General features: G+C 40.8%; 1 protein-coding gene across 1 annotated transcript in view; it reads left to right on the forward strand.

Moving 5' to 3' along the window:
- The first annotated feature begins 847 nt into the window (after nt 1-847).
- LOC116082258 (type-1A angiotensin II receptor) overlaps nt 848-27,516 on the forward strand; it is a 48,858-nt gene continuing 22,189 nt past the window's right edge. Inside the window, exons 1-2 of the mRNA XM_031359129.1 lie at nt 848-1,200; nt 9,503-9,586. The gene's annotated coding sequence lies outside the window, so the exon portion shown is untranslated. The remainder of the gene's footprint in view (nt 1,201-9,502; nt 9,587-27,516) is intronic.

The raw sequence follows: 27,516 nt of genomic DNA on the forward strand, positions 1-27,516 counted from the left end.
CCTGGTTTCCCTGTTTTGATATTAACATCAGCATGTGTGGCTATAGCCCCCCCTTTACTTTGATTTTTTTTTTTAATAGTGGGGGCCCTTTCTGCTTTAAGGAATAAGTTGTTAATCTGTCTGTGCCTTGTGGCTGGTGCCAGGCAGATGGTGTTTATGTGCCCATCAAGGTGTGAATTCTACTTCTGCATTTTCACTTTAAAGGGAGCCAATGCTGCTTGTAAAATACAGTCTTTGCAGTGTGAAAGCCATTGTTTTGCACAGTGTGGAGTAACTAGGGTCCATCCTGATCTCAGTATCTTTATTTTTCCACTGGATTTGAATTGCTAGTGAGGGAAGCTGTTAGTTTAAAAGTGGGCTTGTACTGTGTTGCCTGAGTTTGGTATCAGAGTAATTCTGGCCTTGTGATGCACTGCGGAATGTATTTCCCTTTTTCTCTTCCTTCCTTTCTTTCTTTCTTTCTTTCTTTCTTTCTTTCTTTCTTTCTTTCTTTTTCTTTTAAAAAATTTAGACTTGAGTTCATTATGTTTTCAAATATTTTGTGGTATTTTGTTTTGGCAGTCTGTCTTTATTTTTAAATACATGCGGCTCGAGCCACGTGTAAACTAGGAGGAACTGATAATCTTTTATTTTACAACTCTGAAATTAATCCATGCCATCTGTAACACAACACAAGCGTCAAATTTTGACTCAGCCACAGCAAAGAAAGGGAGTTCCCTAATTCATGCTTAAAAGTTTTCCAAGAATTTTTTTTCTCTTTCTAAGTGGAGCATTTATCTTGGAGTCAGTTCATGTGGCCTTATGCCCACCTCCCTTCATCTTCAACACTTCAGGCTGGGATGAGGGATTGAGGGATTCAGGACCAGCTGAGCGTGGATCTGGAAGGCGGCACCGGGGTGACTGGCAGCCGGGAAGGCACTGTCAGAAACCGGAGAGGGAGAGAGAGGGTTGGACCGAGGGTCTCGGGGCGGAGCGGGGGAGGAGTGCAAAGCCGAGCCTCAGGGTTGGAACCTGCGGAGCAGCGACGCCCCCTAGGCTATAAATATGGAAGTGTCTCGCTGCTGATCAGGCAGTTGGGAGGGACTGGATGATGCTGTCCGGCCAGACAGAACTCGGGGCTTGAGTTCTGACCCACGGATCGCAGGGGTGGCCGAGGCCGGTACCAGCGCTGCGGCTTTCCCAGCTCTGCTGCTCTCCCGGGTAAGTCCCAGCCCAGGCGTCCCGCCAGCGTGGTGATCAGGGGCGGGAGGGATCGGGATCGGTTCCTTGTCACCATATCTGAATCCAGAGTACTGGGCACGGAGGACCCGGGGGACCCAGGGGAGCGAGCTTACTCCGGCCAGCAGAATGAGCCTGGAGCGGGCTACCCTTCTCCGGATCAGGTGGGAGGAAAGTGCGCTCGTTTGCAACGTGGTCCAAAACGTGGTCGTGATGTTTTGATCAAACTCTTTCGAGTACAGGCTAGAAATCTACAGAAATGGGAGGCAAGCAAGCCAGTTTTTCCTCCGTGCTTTTAAATAACTGTGGTATTTTAGCTGTGACCTGAATTTAACCGTGGCCTGTATGACCGCGGGGCCAACCATTTGAAGTTGTGCTACTTTGAGCTTAAGTTAAGATTGTCCCCAGCTTCACCTCTTTGTTTGCCAATGACCCCCCCGCACTGCCTTCTCTCCTTCCTTTAGGTAGGTGGGCTAAACTCCATCACCACAGGTGTTCCCAGACACTCTTTGATTCCTCAGTCAGAAGTAGGGAGAAGCTGGTGGCTGCCCCTTAGCAGGCCGACTTGGCCTGTAGTCCCCACAGGATTTCAGTGGTCTTATTTCAGTACTGAACCGAGCACAGGGCTCTCTCCACTCTTCTACCTCATTCCCATTCCTCAGAAACGTTTAGCCCAGTGTCTCTGCAACGTCAGACTGCAGTGGTCTCCAGAAAATTTAAGCCATTCCTACCCAAGGCTTCACCTGCCCCCCTCCCCCTGTCTTTGGTCAAGCATAGGAGAATAGGCTATGGATGCCCTTGTTTGCCCATGTCCTTCTTAAGCGTAAAGAGCCACCATCAACTCTGGGGAGACGTATTTTTTTTCCAGGAAAGTTTGGGCACTCTGTGTGCCCTGAGGTCTCATTTGGAAGTTGTCAATATTAATTTCCTGTGTCATTCCAGGGAGAGAAAGAGAGAGAGAGAGAGAGAGAGAGAGAGAGAGACAGAGACAGAGACAGAGACAGAGACAGACAGAGACAGAGACACAGAGAGAGAGAGAGAGAGAGACAGACAGACAGACAGACAGACAGAGAGAGGGAGACAGAGAGAGAGAGAGACAGAGAGAGAGAGAGAGACAGACAGACAGACAGAGACAGAGAGAAACAGAGAGACAGAGAGGAACACAGAGACAGAGACAGAGAGACAGAGACAGACAGAGACACAGAGACAGAGAGAGACAGAGAGACAGAGACAGAGAGACAGAGACAGAAGCAGAGAGAGAGAGAGAGAGAGAAGCAGCCTTACAGCCTGCCCTCTTCAGTCAGTAATTATTGTTTCTTTTTTCAAGGTACTTCACTCCTAAAGCGATTTTCTTGATAGTTACCACCACGGAGTCCCTGTATTTATGGCCTTTAACAAATAACAAATATAAGGAGCCCAAGAAGCTTGTTTTAGTGTTTCATCTCCTTGGTTTAAGCACAAACAAACAAACAAACACTACCTGTCCTGTTTGCCTGTCTGCGGAGGCGCTTTGGAGCCATTAAGGCCCCACTTGGACTGTCACTTCCCCATCCATAGGATCAATTTCCTGCTAATGCCCAGGAACCCTCCTTGTTCTTACCCTGAATTAGCTGCCTAATATTAAGAGTGTTTTTATTTGCCTAACAACTCTAAGTCTCTGGTCACTGCGCAGAAGGTCTCTTACAGTCATTTAAAACCCTCTATACTTTCTGCTTTTTTGTTATTGCTGACAAAATAAAAGTCTAAACTGGTTACCTATTATCGAATGACAAGAGTCTTTGAAACTGTTATCATCTCTGGTCAAATGTTTCTTAGTGAGAATTCCACACTTCCATCCTCAAATCACAGGTGCCGATTCCTATAATATATAGTATATACTGCTTGAGGCTTAGGGAGGGGCCTCAGGTAGCACAGTGTTAAAATTTACTAACTTTTGTGAGCCCTTCTTCTCTTCCCGGATTCCTTGTTTTTGGTTTGTTCGTGTTTTTGAGGTTGATGTTGGTTTATTTTCTCCTTCACAAGATTTTGATTTCTAGTTCTGCTCTTCCTTGGTACTCACTGAACATCTAACTAACTAACTAACTAACTAACTAACTAACTAACTAACAACTAACTCAGCATCCACCACCTTAGAAGAGAGTGGGTTTTTTTTTCACTTGAAAACCTGTCACCTAGAGACTTACAAAATGTTTACCCGTCCCAGTGTCTGAGTCAGGCTTACTGAGTTCCGGTCCGTCTTGTCTTACCCTGGTCAGTATAAGAAGGACACATCACCAACCTTTCAGCTGTCTCCATTTTCTTTGTCTCCTCTCTAGTTTGGAGGAAGAATTGTCCCCGTTACTTTTGAGCATATTTTCGCTGCCTTTGACTGCGGTTACTTATGACTGTGTAGATCCTGTGTTACTAATTAACAAGTAACAACTAATTTTGCTTGTGCCAAGGAAAGAGAAGTTTAATGTTACACTTATTCCAACTCGGAGTAAGTGCTTCTCTGCCAAGGACTTTGAAGCATAGTTAGAACCACAGATGTGTGGCTTCTCTGTGCTCTCATGATGCCCTCCCCAAGCAGATAGTTGAGAGCTGCTTTGTTCTAGGGACAGAGATCGAATGCTTGCCCCATTTGCACATTTTGACTTCCCAGCACAGGCTGTGTATCCTTGGGCCTTTTATTTATCCCTGTACCTGGTCCTTTCCCTGAGTTTATGGTTTTAAAAAGCAACTTCTTAATGACTCGATACCTACAGTTACTTTTAACCAGTATTACCTAAGTGGCAGAAGGTAATAGTCTAATGATTTTGCAAGTGACTACAATTAAACCATCAAAGTCTCTAAAATATAGTGTTTCCCTTCCAGGAAAGGAATCCAAAGTGGTAAAATAAGTTTCATTAGAGTTATCACTTTAACATCAAATCTGACAAATGGGAATACAAAACAAAGTCTATATTTAGAACATTCATAGAGATGACAAATGGATGTTGCTGTATTACCATGAAATATTTGCTGATTTTTAATTCTTTTCATAGCAGATATTCAGAAAAGAAAAATTCCTTTGCATATGAAAAATGAAAGAGTGTTTTAATTTTTTTTATAACAAAGAGTTTGCCATATGGTTTGAAGGCTGTAGGATTGCTTTTTTTCTACTTTATTCTATAAGTCAATTTAGAAGCACTTATTTTAATTTTTACTTCTTTTCTGGCTCCTCAATGGATGCTTCCTTTAAAGGTCTTAAGTAGAAGGGAGTGTCTAGAACCTGCTAGCTGCTGTTATAACTCCCACACCCAAGAACGTTTTCAAGCGTTTTGAAGCTCTTAGGTTCTGATACATTTATCATATTTAAAAGTTTGGGAAGCAGATGAGCAATGAGACCTCACTGCTTCTATGACAGCGTGTCTTTCCTAATTCTGGATGTACTCCAAATTTTAACTCACATGATTATTGATCCTTTAGTCTAGTTCAGTGGATTTCTTATTCATTTTGTTTACATAGAAGACACCTTGATCTTCACCGAGAGATAAAAGTCTTACTTTAGGTCAATGAATTTAACTATTCGTCTCAGTTAACTGCAGGCCAAGAATGTTGAAAACACATGCATGTGGCTATGTGCTTGCTTATAAAGAGACTCTCTGCTTGCTAATTAACTGTCTGAGTTGCTTAGCTATTCACTCATTTTGTATGAATCAAAGATCATACTCTGCTTTAAGAAATGAAGACTTGTCTGTGCAATCAGCATCATCAGCAGCAGGTTCTTGCAAAGGCAAGTATATGGAGCACAGTGACATTCAGCCCTTGAGGACACATCAAAGCATAAGAAACGGTCTTTGCCCTTCAGAGTTGTTGGTCAGGCTAGTACTGAGAAAAAGAAGATTAAAAACCACTCTGCCTCCTGTCCTAATGATCAGATGAGATAGATGTCTTGTGTGGCTGAATCGTTTGGTTCTCCAATGACAGCTCCTTCTGTTCCTCCAGAGAACTACCTTAATATTATGAGCATGTCTAGGCACTCTTATAGCTTCTTACAAAACACTGAACAAATTCCTCATGCCAGAGGAAAAGCGTGACAGTGGAACGACCTTTCCAATGGAACGTGTTTTATCCCATATCGCACACACACAGGCTTAAAGTCAATCTCATTGGGACATAAACATTAATGTCATTAGTTGGCCTTTCTATAAGACAATGTTTTAAAATTGGGCAGTGGTGGTGCACACAGGCAGGGACAGAGGCAGGTGGATCTCTGAGTTCTACAAATCCAGTTCTAGGACAGCCAGGGAAATACTGAGAACTCTCCTCTCCCCTCAAAATAAAATAACATTTTAATAAATCTAAAATGTACTCACTATATATCACATGCCACATAGTGTTCATTCTGTAAGTGTCATTTACTTAACCTTCATAAATCTCTGATATGGTCTCTACTCCATCTTCATGTTATCAGTTGGATACTAAGAAATAATGGAGATGAAGAGACGACCCAAATATGGTAACTGACACTTAAGGTTTAAACACGATAATCCACAGCACGAACAAGTCATGTTCTTTGCCACATTGTCTGTCCTATACTAGGCAACCTACTTTTTGTTGAAAGCTAATGGTTTAAGAATTTACTTAAAGTTATAACTTGAAATCAAGACCTATTTCTCTAAAGGAAGAAGAACATTAAGAATGATTTTTTAATTCATAATATTTGATTTGAAGACCACTAAGAAGAAATCTAGAAATTTCAGCTATCAGTTGGAGGAACTACTAAAGCTTTATCAGTAAACCATTTAATGCGCATGTGAGCAGAGGATCCTGGGTAGTACTGGTATCTCAATTGAGCTTTCTAAAAATGTAGCTGGACGGAGTATATAGTCTATAGTCGAAACTGCTTGGGAAACTGAGGCAGGAGGCCCCATTGAATCAGGAGTTCAAGGGCAACCTGAAGGATAAACAAAGATGGTTTATAAAAGGTTAAAACAAAAAGGTGATGGGCTTTAAAATTGGGGGCAGGTCTGGGAGTGTAAACTGGTTGGTAGAGGCTTTGTCTAGCATGTATACTCCTTTTCCAGGACAACATGAACGTGTTCATGTGTAGATGCCAACTCAAATCATACTTTACTCTCAGCTTTCAGTATAGGCTCTTACATTCCTAATGCCTGGTTTATACACACTGTCGTAGATTCTAGATACAAAGTGGTCAGGCTTCAAGCAAGTGGGGATTTCATTTAAGCCAGTGAATCTTCAAATGTTTGTGTTCCTGAAGGATTCCTCTCAATGTATGCAGATTTCTGGCAGTTGTTAGACAGACCTAGCCGAATACTTTTTGTTTTGACAGAGCATCATCGATGTTGGCTAAAAGACTGAGCTGAGCCCAGATTCTCTGGAAACATGTTGGAGAGTCATGTCCCTCCATCAGGACAGTTGTCACAATTTTCTCAGTGATAAAGTTTACCTGCTACTGGGATCTAGGACTGAATGAAGCTGGCAGCTTTAGTAATACAGGATTTAACACTTATGGGGAGAGCTTGTGGTAAAATCCAACTCAGAGGCCAGCCATGCAGTGAGGGTGAGAGAGGAAGCAGCACACAGACCACACGAAACACTTGCAGGCAGAGCTTCTCAGCGCTAACAAGCAACAAAATATCAGTGGCCACCCTCACTGGCTTTACAAAGCCTGGCTTGTGAGTGGGACAATGAACTTGGTTTTCTTTTTTCTTTCTTTCTTCCAAACATATTAAAACATCTCATTGAACTTCTTCCAATGAATGCCATATGCTTACAATTTTATCATCTAAGTTTTCTCTACTCTTTGACCCACATTTTTCATGGTTTTCAACTCAGTTCCATTCATGATTCTAACTTCATGTGTAATTCTTCTTGAATGAGAATGTTCCATTAAGCTGGGTTTAATAACGGTCTTTCCGTTCAGATGATGTCACGCATTGTACCATGAATAAAAAACACACTGTACCGTGATGCTTCCCAGCCATCCAGTGTGCACAGCTTCCCAGCCATCCAGTGTGCACAGCTTCCCAGCCATCCAGTGTGCACAGCTTCCCAGCCATCCAGTGTGCACAGCTTCCCAGCCATCCAGTGTGCACAGCTTCCCAGCCATCCAGTGTGCACAGCTCAATGCTGCCACTTTCTCTGCAATGGCAGGGAATGTGAAGTCTTTCCTACCTATTGATTTCTTAAATACTTTCTGAAACTCGCCCTGCTGAGAGAAGAGGTTCCCCAACAGGACCCAGCTGCCATAATTTTAAGCAATGTGATAAAGAAGTATAAAGTCATAGTATATGTATCTTATATTTTTAATAGCATTTAATGACAAATGCATTCATAAGCAGTATATCAGTAAACATAAATCACAAGGGCCATCCTGTGTGCATAGGCTTTGTAGATTCTTGTCAAAATACTATTAAAGTCGGACTTCGGTTATTGATATTCTGATGAAAGTAATTTAGTTTTGTTTTCACTGACTTGTAAGGAAAATAATTTCTTTCATTCTTATTAATGCCTGGAAATTTGGAAAGCAGAAGCAACAGCAAGAACAAAAAGCTGAAGGAAAATATACAACAGGTCTAAGATGCTTTAGATTAGTTAACTAACTCAAGATTCCTCCTTTCTGTGTATGCATACTAAGGTTTCTTTAGTGAGGCTCGATTCCCACTTTGTGTTTGCTTTGACTGCCCACCCATGTCCTCAGAATTCACTCTGCATTTCTCTCCTTAGCCTTGACTGTTAACCTGCTGAGGGAAGGTTCTGTAACACTGATGACTTCCCGGATTCTCTCCCTAAAGGGTAGTCTTAGAAAGAGCCCAGAGCTTTTACAACATCCTAGTATTTCAAATGAAAATCTCCTTATGAAGACATCTTTTGATCATGAAGACAGTGCCTACACTCTGCTGTTATGATATGATAGCCAAGATGATCTTCATATTGGGTTTTCTGTGTCACCGCTGTGCAGTCCTTCTCAGTAACTCTGCAGCTTAAAAATAACCTTTTTAGAATCTTCCAAACTCATAACAGATGCTGCTGATGAACTTGGCTATCTAAAACAAAGACTAGATAATAAAGCAGCACAATAAATAAATCCCAGAGACAGACTGCAGACTTGTGAAAGCTGTTTGCCGCACATTACATGTAAAACGTTAGCTTCTATAAATAGCATGCACTCTTTAATATGAGACACTATGAATTACCCAACTGAAAAATGAAGCAAAGGTGATTGCTAAGTAAAATATGAGTAGAAAAACTCCTGAAAAGCATTAGAAGTTGAGAAACTCAGCTTCATCCATAGGTACGGAAATACCAATCCAAACAACACATAAAGAAGAATTTGCAAAAACCTAGACTTTTGGCATCGTACATTTATTGAAAACATTATAAATAGTATTTTATAAATATTTACCACAACATTAATAAGTATGAAAAGAGTTTAATTCAACAATTTTATTTTGGACTTGTCTTATTGATGATGTTCATGTAAGTATAAAAATGCCTATGCAAGAATGTGAGCATTGAAACATTTTATTGCAGCAGAAAGGGAAGCTGGAAAAAAAGAGATTTAAGGCCCTAGGAGCAGGCTGGCTAAATAAATCATTAACAAATAATGCTGCTTTAAGTGTGGTGAGAGGAGACATTCTGTATAACTATAATGCTGAGTAAAATTAACAGATAAATGGCAGCAATGAACATAGACGTAACATCTTCAAAGAGAGAACACGAACCTACCCAGGTGTGTGCATGTATAAACACACTAAGTGCTGGGGGAAATAAACAAGAAAAGTAGCTCTGGGAGGTAAATCAGAGACAAGATTAGAGAAAGACATCCACATTATTAAGGAACAACATTTATATAACATGCGTGTTTACTTCTACGAAAAAGAAAAACAGAAAAAAAGCTTTTAACGAAAGAAATTTCAAAATACAGTATAGTAACACTTGTATAAACCTCTTCATAAAAACAGGATATTTAGCAAGGTTTAACTGCAGATTCATAAGTAAAAAACCCAATCTGTTAAGAGTTGGCATGTAGCAGCATGATTTCAGAGTCTGTTTCTCTTGTCCTGTCCCCCTTGCTGAGTTATCTGTGAGACCCCAGAAAGGATGCTGGTCATCATCAGGAAGATAGGTCTGAGACATTTACCTCCATATTAGGGAAAATGTGTTGTCAGTGTGGATCAGGTGACACTTCATTTTCTCCTCACATGGTCTTAATGTGCAGGATTAACAATTATTTAGTTAAAAACATTAAAATCTGATCACTGTTGTTGTGATCATCTTAATATTTCTTCTCTTCCAGACCTAACATACGAAAGATTGGTATAGAATGGCTGGCATTTTGTCTGGATAAACCACAGCAACACTCCAAGAAAGTCGTCACCAGGTAAGGGGCTCATACCTACAGCATTATATCTGCCAGTAGTCTTCCCTAATAGTCAATGGTAGGATAGGCAGAGAAGAATAAAATCTGGTCTTACTTTATTTTCTTGATACACGACTTAGGTTTCCTACAACTCTGAATGTAAACACTACCATAATCTGGTCTTACTTTATTTTCTTGATACACGACTTAGGTTTCCTACAACTCTGAATGTAAACACTACCATAGCTACCATTCGTTTGCGGATTGATAGGAATCCATGTGTCAGATCTGCAAACCTTTGCCAAAGAGCCCTGTGGTCTTTAATGGTTATCCTGTGCTGCATCCTTTCTGTGCAGGGGATAAAGGGACCCAACAGGAAATGTCTGTGGTTTCATCACCCACCACATTGGGTATGCATTTATTCTCCCTGTCAGGGGCCGAAAGACCAAAACCTTAAAATTAGACCTACTCACTTTCAGAAAGCTGGTATGTCTCCGTGTCTCCCCTTGCAAACCTCCCCCCTGTGCTAATGATAACATGGGGTAATATTAGCCAGAGAGGGAGGTCCTGTAAGTCCTGAGATAAGCCTGAAAGAGACATGGGGTCACAGGGTAGGACACTGGTCCCTTGGAGAGTAACACAGGGCTCCGAGACTGCTTGAGAGAGTCAGCTCTTCTGTAGTGGACCTTACTTAACATTTTTTTTTCACTAAATGGGTCCTTCATTTACTCAACTAGAAGAGAAAGAAAACTTCAGGGAACAAGCCTGCAGCTTCTCCATTCTATTGAGAGAGATTTAAAAGGCAGAGTGTGCCATCTGGAATGCATGATTCCACTTTGCTAGCTGGGTGCTCCAAAAGCTAGCTGGGTGCTAGGTGGATACATAGCCATTACAGTGTCTTTGCTTTTTTTTTCTCACTGGCATGTAGGAATCTGGAAGGTACCCCAGGATGGTGGTGTGAGGAAAACTATTTAGGACTACTTTAATCTTGAAGATAAAAATAGTCTCATTCTACAGAGTTGTCACTGCATATCTTTGGAGTTTGGTTTTGGTTTGGTGTAAGTATGCGTACGTGTGTGCCTGGGTTCATGAGTGCATGTGGGGTGTGTGTGTGTGTGTGTGTGTGTGTGTGCGCGTATGTGCTAGTGGGGATTGAATCCAGGACCTTATACATGATGCACTCTTGAGTCACATCAACAGATTTTTTTTCCCTTTTAACTTTCATTTTGAGACCTAGTATTACCAAGTCACCTTTGCATTTTGATTCTTCTGTGTTGGCTTCTCTCCCCGGTACTGAGGCTGAAAGCACCATGCCCAGCTGACATGATGTCTTTTAAGAGTTCTTGTGCTGGTTTGTTTTTGTCCACTTGACTTAAACCTAGACTTAAATTGACTTAAACCTAGCCTTAAACCCAGGAAGAAAGGCTATTAATTGAGAAAACCTCTCCATAATGTTGGTCTGTAGGCAAATCTGTAGGGTAGTTTCTTAATTAGTTATTGATGTGGGAGGGCTCAGTCGGTGGTGCCATCCCTAGACTGGTAGATCTGAGGTTTATGAGAAAGCAGGCTGAGCAAAACATGAGGAGCAAGTCAGAACGCAGCACTCCTCCATGGCCTCTGCATCAGCTCCTGCCTCCAAGTTTCTGCCTTGAGTCCCTACCTTGACTTCCCAGGATGATGGATTGACTGTGAGATGAATGAAGCCTTTCCCCTTCAAGTTGCTTTTGAGCATGGTGTATTAGCATAGTGACAGAAAGCCTGACGAAGACAGTGCTGAGGAGGAAGGAGCCCATTTGCCGTCATTTCCCATCAGTCTCAGGTGGAGGAGGCCAGGCCACCAGTCAGAGTGCTTCTTCTAGAAGAGGTTTTAGTCCTGAGCCTGCTCCCCTTCCCTACACGTCCAAAGACATCCATTCCTGTTCCTGACATTTACACTCGAAAGAAAGCTTTCCAAACAACTATGACACCATGCTTAAGAATAGCAAACTCAGAAGACATGTTACAATACATGTCTTTTTCAAACATTTCGGTTTAAGGCTAACAAATCTAACACTCTTCATTCTGAGGAGCCATTTTGTCGTTGCTAAGGAACTGATGCTCTCCCAATCTTTCTAACTGGGAACGATGCCTGCCCTGGTTTCCTTTTAACCAGTCCCCATTTCCAGCTGTGGGTGCTATACTGAAATACAGAGGATGCTTGTTTGCAGAAGGACCTTGTGAATTCGGTAATATCCCTTTAAAATTTTTTACCAGCTTACAACCCAGGAACTCTGATCTCTCATTGATTGAAATGTGTAAACAGCATTTTAGAGTTTGTTTTACAGGTCCAAAGTGTTTATGTTAAAACCAACTTTTACAAGTAGGGAAGCCTGAATAGCACATTAAAAAGAATAAAAGGCTGGGTCACCCATGCAAAGTCTGTGGACACTCACTGCCCACTGTTATGGCCATCAGCCACATGTGGGTACTGAAACTGAAATATAAATTAATTCCGACTACAGAAAATAGAAATTCGGATTCTCAGCTCCTACTGAGCACCCCAAGTGTTTGGTAGACATGTCATTGGTGGATGACGCAGATGTGGAAAGTCCCAGTCCTCGCAGCAACTCCGTTTGACAGGCTGTAATAAGAACAGTTTTAAAGAATACAGTGAACATTCATGGCCAGGTAAAGAAAAGCTATATACTCTTTTTGACTTGGACATTTTAAAGCAGTTTGAGATTCATGGTTTCTTAGTGCCCATTGCCTGGGATACAGCCATTACAGACCCCTTCGTACTGTTCATACTAGTTTGTATACTTAAATATTTCATTTACTTGCATAGTTTTACATTCTTAATTTCTTTCAAATATGTGAAGGGACCTATATCACCTTGAGCTAAGGACTAAGATGTGATGTGACATTTGGCTTATTTACCTGCATCACTGTCATCCTTCTTTCTGTAAGGTCTCAGTGTTCTATCAGTAAGAGTTGAGTCTCATTTGTCTTAACTTAAACTGATTGATATGTGAGGTTTTTTTAAATAGAAAATTCGGTGAGCCAAACAAAATAAATTACAAAGCACTTGTGTTTTGGACATCTCTAGTTTTATTTGGCTTATACACATTACAGATAATAGCAATTTGATTTTGTTTTTAATGAATATACCCAACCACTGGATGAATATGTTCTTAAAGTTTGTGTTCATCCTGTTTCCAAATGTTCCATTAACAAAATGTCAGTCTCAAATACATTCTAGTCATTATCCCTAGCAATGCAGTTTTGTTTATTTCCTGGAATAACACAATTGCTCAAGACCAAACATTAAACACAAAATTGCCTTCACCGTTGAAGCTTGGGATTTAAAGTCAGCTGTCAGCCTAGTTTTGAGAAAGGGATGTCACAACTGCTGGTCTCCGTGTCACAACCTCACTAGTCACTTTTCAAACACAGCAGAAGTTATAGAATACTTCTATTCTAGTAATAGAATAGAATAAAACACAACTCCAAGAATGCTTCCAGTGGGGGGAAATTTAGTCATTTGTGTGTGTGTGTGTGTTTTAAGTAAATTAAAATGTAATTTGGTTTATATAGTAAGTTATCTAGTAATCACAGCTTATCAAAGGTAACTTGATTCCTTTGCTAACTAAAATGGGTAGATAGAACTCTGCCTGGGACATGGCACTTTCATCACTTAAGGAAGATGCTACACTATCATACATTTTTGCATTCATCAGTTTTTTTCTTTTCTGCTTCTATTACCATCAATATATATATCCCCCAAGAGAAAGTCATTCTGTAGTCTTTCTAAGTAATTCATTATAATAATTAAAATCCTTAAGCTAAAAAATTTAATGTCATGGGGAACTTTTATTCAATACATGCAATTAATTTTCATTAACTTTATTAATGAGAGTTGCAAATAGGTTAGGTTTACAGTAATCTGATGCTGAAGACCAAAGAAGGATGTATCTCTTACAAGAAGATGCCATTTAGTTGGAAAGCAAACATAAGCAGTTGACTATTCTTGTCTTGACACCGAATCAGGAATATACCTAAGCTGGAGTATATACTGAGAAGAGATAAGAAAAACAGTGTGGTTTTGCAAATGTTGTCTTGGACTATTGACTACTAATAGCTAAAGAGAGCCTTTGAAGACAAATAGACTTCATTTAGAGAGGGCTGCTATAAATTCTTTTGTTAAAACTGAATTCTATTACAGTGGGATAATACATAATACATATATATATATATATACACATGTGTATATATATATATATATATATATATATATATACACATATGTATACATATGTGTGTGTGTGAGTGTTGGAGTTTCTTACTGAGCTTGTCACAGACCCCCTCCTCTTGGTGCCTATGCTCCACAAGTTTACTTAACTGTGTAAATCTCTGTGATATTTCAGTTTTCCACTCTCAGTGTAGAAGAGAGTCACTGAGCAACTGTGATGTAAGTAAGGTTTCTCTCCTCTAACTACAAGGCCAGACTATCAAGTAAACGCCATGGCATGATGAATTCTCAATGAAGATAATACAAATAGAGCCCTTATTCAGCAGAGTACCTTGCACTAGATGCTGCCATTCAGTCAGTGGGTACTTTTGGAGACCTGCATGCTAGTTAGCACAGAGCCAAAAGGGGTGTGCAGAGATGAAAGTCCCAGGCAAAGGTTCAGGAAGTGGCTCGCTTGGTAAAGTACTTTCTGTGTAAGAATAAGGACCTGTGTTTGGATCCCCAGAACCCATAGGAAACATGGGTATGGTGTGGGGAGGGACAGCAGAACTGGCAGGGTTTATGGGCCCTTCAGCCCAACCAAGATGGTGAGCTCTGGGTTTAGTGAGACATCCCATCTCAAACAGTAGTATGGACAGTGAAGGGGGAAGACATCCAGAGTCAAACTATGACCTATACACACACACACACACACACATACACACACACACACACACACACACACACACACACACACGCACGCACATGCACACACATACACATGCACACACGCACACAGGTGAGTATACCTATACACACATGCATACATACATTTACACTATATGCACGTACCTCCCCATAAGTACACACACAAGTAAGTGTACCTACATACATGTGCATACATATACCTATACTACACACACATGCATGCATATACGTACACTAAACAAATACTTGCACACACACACACACACACACAAAGGGGAATGTACCTATGCACACATGCATACATACACTTGTACTTCATGCACACACATGCCTTTACCTACACTACTTACATACACACAAGCACACACACAGGTGATTGATTGTACTTACATACACATGCACACATATACTTACACTACACTACACACACACACACACACACACACACATACACACATGCACATTTAAAAAATGTTCCAGACCTCATCAAGTTGTAGTGTATAGAGAGAAAAATTAACTGAGTAAAATATATAAAATGCTGAATGGTATGAAGAATGTGAATCCTTTCTGGGGAGCAGTGAGCATGAGTAGTGAGCGGTGGGCAGTGAGTGGTAAGTGTGACTAGTGAGCAGTGAGTGTGAGTAATGATCAGTTTGTATAAGAAGTGAGCATGAGCAGTGAGTACCAGCAGTGAGCAGTGAGTACCAGCAGTGAGCAGTGAGCAGTGAGTGCCAGCAATGAGCAGTGAGCAGTGAGCAGTGAGTACCAGCAATGAGCAGTGAGCATGAGCAGTGAGTACCAGCAGTGAGCAGTTAGCATGACAGTGAGCAGTGAGTGTGAACAGTGAGTGCGAGCAGTGAGTGTGAGCAGTGAGCATGAGTAGTGAGCATGAGCAGTGATTATGAGCAGTGAGTGTGAGCAGTGAGCATGAGCAGTGAGCATGAGCAGTGAGTACCAGCAGTGAGCAGTGAGCATGAGCAGTGATTATGAGCAGTGAGCATGAGCAGTGAGCAGTGAGCATGAGCAGTGAGCATGAGCAGTGAGCAGTGAGTGTGAGCAGTGAGCAAGGAGCATGAGCAGTGAGCATGAGCAGTGAGTACCAGCAGTGAGCAGTGAGCATGAGCAGTGATTATGAGCAGTGAGTGTGAGCAGTGAGCATGAGCAGTGAGCAGTGAGCACTGAGTGTGAGCAGTGAGTACCAGCAGTGAGCAGTGAGCAGTGAGTACCAGCAGTGAGCAGTGAGCAGTGAGCAGTGAGTACCAGCAGTGAGCAGTGAGCAGTGAGCAGTAAGTACCAGCAATGAGCAGTGAGCAGTAAGCAGTGAGTACCAGCAGTGAGCAGTTAGCATGACAGTGAGCAGTGAGTGTGAACAGTGAGTGTGAGCAGTGAGTGTGAGCAGTGAGCATGAGCAGTGAGCATGAGCAGTGAGCATGAGCAGTGAGCAGTGAGTGTGAGTAGTGAGTACCAGCAGTGAGCAAGGAGCATGAGCAGTGAGCAGTGAGCATGAGCAGTGAGTACCAGCAGTGAGCAGTGAGCATGAGCAGTGAGCAATGAGCATGAGTAGTGAGCAGTGAGTGTAATAAGTGAGTGTGAGTGGTGAGAAGTGAGAATGACAGTGAGCAGTGAGTGTGAGCAGAGGTTGATGCAGGTTTAATGTGGTGTTCAGAGAAAACTTTGCTCAGAAAAGAACTATGTGGACATTTGAAAGAAGAGGCAGAGGATCTGGGAAGCATGAGGGAACATTTGTAGCCTTAGAAATGTCTGAGGCAGAGGGTATAACAAGTGACATGTAGCATTGAAAGACACAAATTGACAGAAACTAGAGGCACATAGAATGGAACTAAGAAAGGCAACTTTAAAGCACAAGTGGTTGTAAAATTTGAAATATTTTGATTTACAATGAATCATTCCAGTTAAGAATTTTAAGTAGGCTGGGCAGTGGTGGCGTGCACCTTTAATCCCAGCACTTGGGATTAAAGTGGATTTCTGAGTTCGAGGCCAGCCTGGTCTACAAAGTGAGTTCCAGGACAGCCAAGGAAACCCTGTCTACAGGGTTTCAGGTTCTCAGTATACAGAGAAACTCTGTCTCAAAAAACAAAACAAAACAAAAACAAACAAACAAACAAAAAGAATTTTAAGTAGAAACCAGGTCCTCAACTGTCCTGACTGTGTTGGCCTGTGCTAGTGACTAGAATGATTAGAACCCCTATGGACCCCTAACTTCTGTGTTTGGTGCTTTGTATACTTCAGACACACTTGACTTACACTTGTGATCTTTAATCATGTCTCTGAGGCTAAAATTACAAGTCTCCGAACTCTAGAGATTTACAGCCTTACTGCATTGTCAATAGCTTACATTTAGTGTTATATCTGCATCCTCAGACACAATGTACTTATTAAGTCCTGGGATATTACCAAATTCAAAATATTTTCATGGACTGTTTGTTCCATTTAAATTATTTTATCTTCAAGCTCAGTAAGAAACTCCAAAACACACACACCACACACATACACACACACACACACACACACACGCACGCACACACACACAAGTATATGTACATACACACACACATATATATTATATATATGTGTATATATATATACACACACACACACACATATATATATATATATATATATATATATATATTTGGCATTATGTTTATTTGACCATTCAACCTCATGGAAAAATTCAAATGTACTCACTCTGAGATATACAGATGATTTGAATGAGAGCAAACAATTCTGATGTTTATTTTTAACTGGTGGTGCTTCTAATGTTTATTGTGGTATTTATTTTTTATTTGGTGTTGCTTTTAATGTTTATTTTTTAATTGGTATTGTTTTTCATAATCTTCATGTCTTCTCTTGCTCTGCCATCATTCAAGACTTCTAATGAGGATTGGAGAGCAATCTGTGTTTGTAGGATGGAAGCAAGAACATGAAGATTTACAGTATCATTCTTGTTAATTAGATTTTCTACAGCTTAAGTAAAGGTCTTTGTTACTATTTCCAGCTAATAGCCCCAAGGAGAAAAAGACATCTCTGATGTCATGCCTCTCCTAAGAGGACCTGCTGTCTCCGAGGCTTGAGGTGGAGAATTCCTCGATAGAAAAAAAAATTATTTTAAAAAAAAAGCAAAACTCCTTTCACTGAAGGAAATTATAATAGCTCAAGGGTTAGAGAGTTCTAGAATCTAAGAGATTTTTAAAGTAATGTGATTTTTGATAAAAAGAGAAGACCAATGGATTATTATTACTTTCCAAAGAAAAATTTCTTAATGTTTTTGTCAGGTAAGCACCTTTCAAACAGTCTAAACCTTGATAAATCAGTAATTAAACATGATTATTAATAAAAGGCTTAGTAGGAAATTATGCCACATGAAGCCTTTTCCATAATATGCATTCTTCCTACTATAAAGCTATTTAATAAGAAGAAACTGCTTTTGTTGGTCTTGCATAAATGAAAACTTGATTAATTTGGTGTACCTACATCTCTGAGCCTGGGAAAGTGTTATTTGGACAACTTTCAAGCAACTAATATCGACATATCCATAAATTTTTATTTACTTATATTTTTTGAGACATGGCTTTGCTTTAGTAGCTTAGGCTGATTTAGAAACTCTCTGCCCTCCTACTGGGATTACAGGTGTACATCACATTCCCGGAGCCCAGAACTTTCTTAAAAACTGGGTCGCCTTGTACATGTAATCATTGTACAGCAGAGGCTATCACATAAAAATACAGTTCCAGTAGGTTGAACCGAATTGTGCTCGGAGAACCTTCTGGGGAAAGGCTTAGAATGGCCTTCGGCAGGGTCCTACCACTTAACTGCTTTCTACCCTGAGCCCGATTCCCCTCTCCAGAGGCATTCAGTACCCTCTACCTTCTCCCTTAATCTCCCAAGGGAATTGGGATTAACTGATCTCACAGAACATTAGGCTGCTCTAAAGATGAGGTTGTGCTGAACCGACAAAATAAAAATAAATAAATAAATCTGGGGATCAGTTCTGCGCTGTCGGTGCGTGGCTTCTAAACTGAAATATGAACCCCAAAGAATATTTGCGGTTGAATCCCAGGCTAATAAGTACTCAAACCGCAGTCAATCATTGATAACTAGGTGCGGATTTGTTTCCCAGTACCACTCAGTGTGAAAGAGAACACAAAAGGCAGCGCTCTTCAGAAGCAGCCTGCCTGAGAACCCACGATAGATACACAACCTCATGTGGGTTCTTTTCTTGCTCAAACAAAAACATGGAAGGCTTTTATGTTAAGATTGATCGGAACTGCTTTGCCAGGGTCTCAGTACCTCTGCTGCTGACTTTAGGGGACATGCACCTCTTTTATAACTTCAATGAGTTCTTTGAAATTGCTGCATAATAAAGGCCAAACTGCCCGAGCCTAGCCCTTCTCTGAACCAGACCTTTTCAGTTATACAGCAGCATCCGGTCATGATTCCCCTCCACGCTCCCTGCAAAATGAGGCAGTTCTAACTGTGCGAGTTCCAAGAGCACAGGAATGACCCGGTAAACTAAGAGATGCCTGTAATTTAATCAGCATCCCTTCCAAAATAAGAAGCTTCAAATTTCATCCCCATGGATTTTTTTGTCTGAAAAAGCAAAGCTAGCAAACAAGCAAACAACCTCCCGTCCAAGCAACAACCACAGTCTGAGAGAATTAGAGTCTCTCAGTGAGAGCGGGTGGAATAGGGAAGTGGCACCTACGAGTTCTAATTGTTTTCTTCAGTTCACTGGATTTGAGCAGATTTTTAAGCTCACTTTTTACTCTTGCCAACTGTTCCAAAAATCGTTTTGTGTCAATTTGATTCTTCCCCTTTTTAAAAAAATTCTTCTCCTTTTAATAAAGTGATTTGTTTATTTTTATATGCATTGATGTTTTGCCTGCATGTATGTCTAAGCGAGGGAGTCAGATCCCTGGAATGGAGTCGCAGATGTGAGCTGGTGTGTGGATATTGGGGATAGAAGCTGGGTCTTTTGGAAGAGCAGCCAGTGCTCTTTACGAAGGAACCATCTCTCCAGTGGGCTCTTATTTCTATCCACTATTTGGTTTGGTAGAGTCACAGACGTAAGTCTTCATTCCATTTAGAAAAAAAAAAAAGTGATGTTTAAAAGAATTTAAATGTCATAGTGTTCTCACTTAAAAAAATCAAAACCAAAGATTAAAATATTGTCAGTCCAGGAACGGCTGGTTCATCTTTAACATGTTCTCGACTTGTGATCCAGTTTTAAATGAATCCAATTTTAAACGTGGCCTAGCTGGGGAAGCGGCTGGTATTGAGGAATGATCTTACCTGCTCCTCACCACGCTCAGAGGTTACCATGTTAGTGATGTTATACTATATTGCCATTTCATGAAGGAAAACAGGAAGATAGAGAAAATATCAGTGAACATCTTAAGTGGACACTCCTTGATATAGAAAAAAAGAGTCTGTCACTTCGCTTTATTATTTTTAAATCTAACAACAGTTTTAAGAATGTATAGGCTAATTTCTCTTATTGTGCCTGCTTTTTGACAGCCACAGAGCAGGCTGTATGCATTGTTCGACAGTATCAGAGCTAGGACTTAAATCTGGGACTTACTCCAATAGCTTGCTTCTAACCCCTTTTCTCCCAAGCAACCATTCACCAGAGATCCAGCTCCTAAGATCTTGCTGTTATTATTTAACTGCTACTGTTGGCTATAGTTGTAATTTTATTGGGGGCTTCTGGCCCACTCTATTCTGTTTGGCTCCCAATTAAAAGATGCAGAAACCCGGTATTTTTATTAATGATCTGCAAGCTTAAACTGAGCTGGTTCTGAGCTATTCTAACTCGATTAGTCTATTAATAACCAGATCAATGCCTAGTTACTCCCCAGCTGTGTCTTGCTCTGTTGCATGTGTGTCCTCAGGATGAGCTTCCCTTGGCTACATGCTCATGGCCCATCCTGCCTTCGGGTAACCTTATTCTCCTTTCTTTGTCCTTCTTCTTGTGGTCCCTACCTGAGACCTCTTAATAGATCCAATTTCTCACTTTCCTTTCTCCCCTGCCCAGTCATGGGCTCTAGCTTTTTTTAATTACCCAATCAGAGATTAGTGTGGAGCATTCTTTACAGTACATTAATCAATAAAATGCCATGTCCAAACTGCAACCTGATCTTGGGGTGCAGAACTCAACATCTGAATCCACCCACACAAGACAAAACCCAATGGTTGGCAGCATTTTTTCATATAATTGAACACTGTGCTTTTTGGTACTATGTCCAAGTATATACTAACATTATTTGTATGATAGAGTCAGAGGCTCTAGAAGATGTATGCAGAGTCATGTAAGATAGGTACTGTGTCATGGTTCAGTGAAGGAAATTATTAACTTACATGCCACCGACCACAGGCCCAAATGCAAAAGAATGCCAAGAAACACTTAACTACTTTAATGTATTCTGTAGGACAAATTGGTTGCTTTTGGCTATAGAGTTGGTCATCTGGGTGTGTAGAAATTACTAAGATTATTCTTGAATCCTACATTAGAGAGCTATATAAAACACCATGCAATTTGTCTGATAATATATCAGACATTTAAAGACACTTTAAAAATATTTTATTTTAAATTATGTGTGTGAGAGTGTGAGCACACACACATAAGTGCATGTGTTTTTGGAGGCCAGAAGAAGGAGACAGATACCCTAGAGTTGAATTTACAGGCAATTGCTTGCCAACTTCACGGGTGGTAGAGCCAAACTCAGGTCCTCTGCAAGAGCAGTAGCTCTCAATTGCTGAGTCATCATTCCAACCTCACAGAAAACACTTTTTAAAATGAAAGGTATGGTTTGTTTCCCCTCCTATTTAATAGTAACCCTTGAAATGAACTCAACTGATCTGCCACATAACACTTGCAATTATACTTTAATAAAGCCACAGATAGATAGTGCAGACCTCTAGTGGCTGGTCAGTTTTCTAAGCCTTTGCAGGAAGAGAAAGTCTTAAAGAAAAGAAATATAAAAATAAATATGAAGATAGGTATAATAAGCCCAGTCCCTTAAAATAAATAAATGTTCATTCAAAAAAGAAAAAAGGAGGAGGAGGAGGAAGAGGAGGAAGAAGAGGAGGAGGAAGAGGAAGAGGAAGATGAGAAGGAGAAAAAGAGGAGGAGGAAGAAGAAGAAGAAAAAGAAAAGGAAGAAAAAGAAGGAGAAAAACAAAACAAAACAACCCCCCCCCCACACACACACACCAAGGGATCTCTGACCAAAGGTCCAATGAGGAAGTTTGTGTCTGGATTTCTTCTCTAAAGGATTATATAAGTGGGGGGGGGATGGAGAAAACAGAGTCATACTATATGGCATATATTTTATTTTTCTTTACCCGGTTTGGGATATTTCCTCTTTCTGTATCAAAATTTCCCCCTAAAGCAGAATGTCCATAGCTTGAGCTTGCTGGCCTTAGTCTCAGGTGGTCATGTCCAGGTAGAGTGGGTGAGCAGGTAGGTAGGTTCTTAAGGCTACCTGACTGGGAAATACTTTGATTCACCCAAAAACTTACACATTGCTAAATCTTTCTCTCAAACTTTAGTGGGTGCCAGGTTTCCTAGGGAATCTAAAATCTTTGGACATTAATGTCTCTCACTCGATTTGTGTGCAGATTTCTGTTGTTGAAGAGTTCAAAGTCTGCTCCTACATTCTGCATGGGCCTGCTGCCATCTGTCTAGGCTGGTGATTATTTTGGGCATTTTAAATACCTGATTAACCAGTTGGAAGAGTGTTAAGATCAGGTTTTGCTCATGTCACATATATCTAGAACAATTAATAAGGCCTCAAAGAGCATCAACATCATGAAACTTGACATTTAGAAAGCCTACGCTGATGCGTATGACTTTAGGAGTCAATAGATCAGCATAAAATGTAGAATGGATCACAAGGGACGGGTCCATTAGAATTCTCTTATCAGACTAGGTTTACAACATGTTGTCAACCTTAATTCTGAAATCTGTTGTTCTGGGACGTATGTCACGGGATTGTCTCAATAAAGCTCCCAAATGTTTAGCAGTTGATCCCATGACAAGCTGCAGCATGAAGGGGAACATACATTCTCATCATAGCTCTGGGTGAATAGTAATCTGCGGGTTTTAGTGAGAGTCCACTGGGTGAAATAATTAGCCCAGCACAATATTTACAGTAACAATATGGAAATAATTAATCTGCTGCCACATAGTAAATAAATACACTGAATAAGCATTCAATTAAAAAAACACAGGGTTTTATTTTTTTCAATCCCATTACTACGTTAATAAGGTGAAATCTGAAAATACAGAATGAAGGAACTTTCATTTAACAAAATATCATTTTCTTTTCAGTTGTTAATGTACTCATCTAGGCTGAGTAAGTTCCATGTGGCGGTAACATATATTCTCAGTTAATAGTTCTATGGATATTTCTACTTTATAGATTACTGAAAAATAATTAGCTATTTGAGGTGTGATGAGGAAAAAAAACATTTATTACTGCAAAACTACATAGACTCTGTGGTTTGTGCTGTATCCTGTGTGGTGTACTCTTTCTTGAGATATTTCACACACAAAAAATTTAATGCCCTGTGAGTTCCGAGTGAAGGCAAGTTGTCCATTGGCTTGTAAGCCCTGTGGCAGCAGGTGTCACTCTGAAGAATGAGCTAGTCCACAGGCAAGAGGGTGAAACCCAAAGCAAATTACTCTGGTTGGACAAGAGAAAAGGTCCATTGTGATCCTGCCAAGGAAAAAAGGTTCTCTGCATGTAGCCCTTTGTCTATAGATGTGGGTGTGTATATTATTATGTGTGTACATATACAGGCAGAGGTCCGAAATCTCTTAGTAGCACCCCACCTTAGTCTTTGAGACAGGGTCTTTCAGAGGGCCTGGAGATCAGCAACTTGGCTAGACTGGATGGCCTGTGAGTGCTGCCTGTCACCATCATTTCAATGTGTATGTGTGTTGTGGGGGAGGGGATATAGAAGCCCACAACTGCACTAGCTTCTACATGGTGCTGAGGATCCAAACTCAAGTGCTGATGCATGATTTGTTCCCTCTCTGTTGTTATGATAAAACACCATGATCAATGTCAGCTTTGGGTGGAGAGAGTTTGTTTTGGCTTATGGTCCTACAGAGTTAAGAGTTCACATGGTGGCAAGGCATGGCAGTAATCAGCAGGCATGGTGATAGGAACAGGAGGCAGAGAGCTTACAACCTCAAATGCAAGCGTAGGGGAGAGAGAGTATCCTGGAAGTAGGGAGGTTTTAAAAATCTCATTGCTTGCTTCCTGTGATGCTCTTCCTCCAGCAAGGCTCTACCACCTAAACCTCCTCAAACAGTGCCACTGACTGGCAACTAAGTGTTCAAATATCTGAGTCTATGGGGAATATTTCTCACATAACTCTCTAAAAAGAATGGTCTCTATTCTAAACAAGCCATCTTTCCAGCCCTGTGGTCCTTTTTGAAAGAGACTCACTATGAGTCTCTGAATAATGAAATATTTCTCATGTTGACTTTCAATGGTTAATCATTGCAATATTACCTTACTTCGAAGGTGGGAAGTGAGTACAAGGCTTAGAGGTTCTTCCAAGATTAAAAAGCAGGGCTAGGACTCACTCTTAGACATCTTCCTCCAAATGGAGTGGAGCAACAGCGTCCAGAGAGTTATGGCCACACCAGAAACAAGGTAAAAACTGGACACACCGGTAAAAACATGGTTTTCAAGACAGAGGGTCCTTGGGTGACAGAGAATTGTGATCCCAAGGAATCACAATAAAGAAAAAGTCTCCTAAGATTAACCCAGTTTTTTGTCTGTATAATGTTTTCAAGAATGGACAAGGAAGGTACATTCAGGCAGAACCTGGATGTCTTTCTAAATTAAAAAGCTTGAGTTAAGAAAAGCTAAGGGGTCTTGAGTCCACAGGATAATTTGAGTGTGATGGCTATTGAGACATCAGATCTTGAGTCCCACAAAAGGTCGTCTTGTGTTTCATTGAGTGTGAAAGAGTAAACTCCTAAAATGATTTGAAGAACCAAGACCCAGAGATTGCTTTCCTTTTCCTTTTGAATGTGTCATGAGATGCCCTTGAATGACGAGATGTCTTTCTCTGGTGGTGTGAACAGCAGCTGTTGTCTGTAGGCAGCCACTCCCATACTAACTATTGCTCTCGTTACACCTGACAGAATTAAAAAAAAAAAACCAAAAGAGTTAAACTTTTCATGTATTGCAAACGCGTCCTAAAACAAACCCAGGTTGTCACTATTTCCTTGTAGAAAAATGTTTAATACCCAACACAGTCAATTCATAATGTTTAGCATTAATCAGAAAGCTGCCAGGCATGCCGAGAAGGAGGAAATGGGAATCAACAAAAAGAAAAACAATCAATAAAAACAGATCCATCGCTGACACATGTAACAGTATTACCACACAGGGGCTTTAAATAGTTATTGTAACTATGGTCTGCACATTCAAGAACCTAGACAAAAGCCTGGGAAAAATTTTGAGCAGAGATTCGGAAGATGGAAAAGATTGGTGTTATACTTCTGGTGATAAAAAAAGCACCATGTCTGAGGTGAAAATGCCAAGTGGGACTTTTGTTGCTTAGATCATAACTCTTACACTATCCTTATAATCTTTTATAGTAGTCTCATATATATTAGACAACTATATGTCTCTCACACTGACCCTACTGACTCTCACGACTTGTCCTGGCTCACAGAGTAGCTTCTCATGCTTTCCCTGTCCTTCACACCTGATTGACACTCAACAATGTAGCCACCAACAGTTTTCAACACGGCACCTTCTGACTCAGCTGCAAGAACGTTCCCACCCCCAAACTACCATTTTTCACCTAAGTTAACTATTTTGCTATGAAAACTCTGTCTGGATAGAGAATAAACACCTGTTCTTTGTATAGAACACAATTCACCTAGAAGTCAACACTTTTGCAGATTTCCATCATTCCCATGGTGATGGGGGAGGGTAGGGAGTAGGGAATTAGGATGTAGTGGGGTGAGTGGGGAGACAGGAGAGTAAGAAGGCCTTTTCTGAAGATCTTGGTGTCAAGGCCCTTTTAGACAAAGGTCTTCTCCAATGATCTTTAGTGAAGCAGCCCTCTGAGAAGATCCTAGTTTGTTCATATTTATTTATGGGGGATGGGTTTGAGTGTGTACACTTTATTTGGAGTGAAACAAGGGTTATACAGTTTTGAGGGTGAGAATATTCAGGGTGGGAAAAAATCATTGGCTGAAAGCTAAGATACTGAGATGCCTCATTTGTATGGAGAGGCAGTCTACATGCTGGGTACGTGATTGACCGCCTGTGACCACCTGGTTAGAGGTCACTGGGTTACATGTTCTGAGGCAGGTACGGAAACTGGGGAGGAGTTAGCCCTACTCCTGCCAGTCTCGGGATGAGATTCTAATCCAAATTTTTGAGATTTACGGGGTTTCAACATATTCAACCTCACCTGATCCATGCCAGTTTTCTAGTGGCATGGTCCACCTGCCCTACATATATGGAACAGAGACAGCAGCAGAATGAGGTACATGCTGGCATCTAGGGTCATCAGGTTGGTGCTAGACATATGCAGAAAGGGCAGCCTGGCTGTCTGAGAGCCACAGAGGTCAGTTCTCTGTCCACCGCATCCCCATGTGCCTTCTGCAGCCTCCAGTGTCTGGGCCATGAACTTTTGTTGAATGCAGAAATGAATGAGGGCTGTCTAGCAACTGTAGGTATTTTGCTTCGAGTATTCAGTGTCATGTAGAAACATTGGATTGGTGTTTGTAACATCCTGCCAGAGTTTCAAGGCTGTTTTCTCGGTTGTGAAATTAGGTGTTTGGCATAGTCAATTGGCAGCTGTGAGACCAGATCTGGTCTGTAATAGAGTTCTTGCTCAGTTCCGTGGTGTTGTTTTTTTTTTATTTGCTCCAGTGAAAATATTTCCAAATAAGTCATTTTACAAAAATTGAAATTCCCAGCTTATCTTTACCACCCCACTCCCACCAACCCATTCCCAATTGCCACAGTTGGCTGCAAAATAAATTCCCTGTCTTCTTCCAAGACAAAGGTAAGCCTTCACTTCCCATCTGCTCCACCCCCACCCCATCCCCCATGTTTGTTGCTCCCAGCTCTGAAATATGTGAGTACAGGAACCCTGGAGCTCACAATTCAAGGGATCATTCCAGAAATAAAATGGCATGAATCTCTGATTTAAGTTGTTTCAAGGGAAATAAAAGACTGTAAAGAATTGTTCAAATACACTAAAGACTTAAAATAGAAATTTTACTTGGATAACATGACAATCAGATCACCTCTGAGAATTATCATGCCCTTTGTCTCTGTAAACAAATACAATATTATGAATATATGAATACATATATATATTCTCTGAATAAGAGAACAATACATTTTACTCACAAAACTCTCAATTTTTCAGAAAACTCTATGGCTTTTAAAGCCATATTGAAAGAAAGCTTCATTGCTTCCAAGCCTCGATCAACAGTGCTCCAGTTGCACATGTAAACAGAACACCTTTGGTTAGGGTACAACATGAAGCCAGACTATTTACCTAGAGTGGGGTGAAAGTTGAATGCTGCCCTGTGGGTACAGCTGAGGCCACTGGAATAGGCTGGCTTCTCACACATAGTTTTTGTAAACTGGAACCTCTTCATATCCCAGCGTCATCACTGAACTTCACAATCTGCCTACTCTCTGGTGAGCAAAGGGAAAGATTCAGGGTATTTGTCTTTCCACTGTTTTATATAGTAATAAAGTAATGACATCATGTCAAGGAACAACAATTGCAAATGATAAGCCAGATAGCCCGAATCACACGAATATACGAAGAGCTGTAAGCAAATGAAGTTTTGGAGTCAGAACGCTGTATTTTTAAGGCCTTTAGAAATATTTTTCTTATGACATATTCTGATCATACTTTCTCCTCCTCCAGCTCCTCCCAGTTCCTCCCCACCTCCCTATCGACCAAACTCTATGCCTTTATCTCTAAACAGCCAAATCTTTCTCTCTCAAAAA

Source organism: Mastomys coucha, unplaced genomic scaffold, assembly GCF_008632895.1.
Source record: "Mastomys coucha isolate ucsf_1 unplaced genomic scaffold, UCSF_Mcou_1 pScaffold7, whole genome shotgun sequence".
Classification (NCBI taxonomy): domain Eukaryota; kingdom Metazoa; phylum Chordata; class Mammalia; order Rodentia; family Muridae; genus Mastomys; species Mastomys coucha.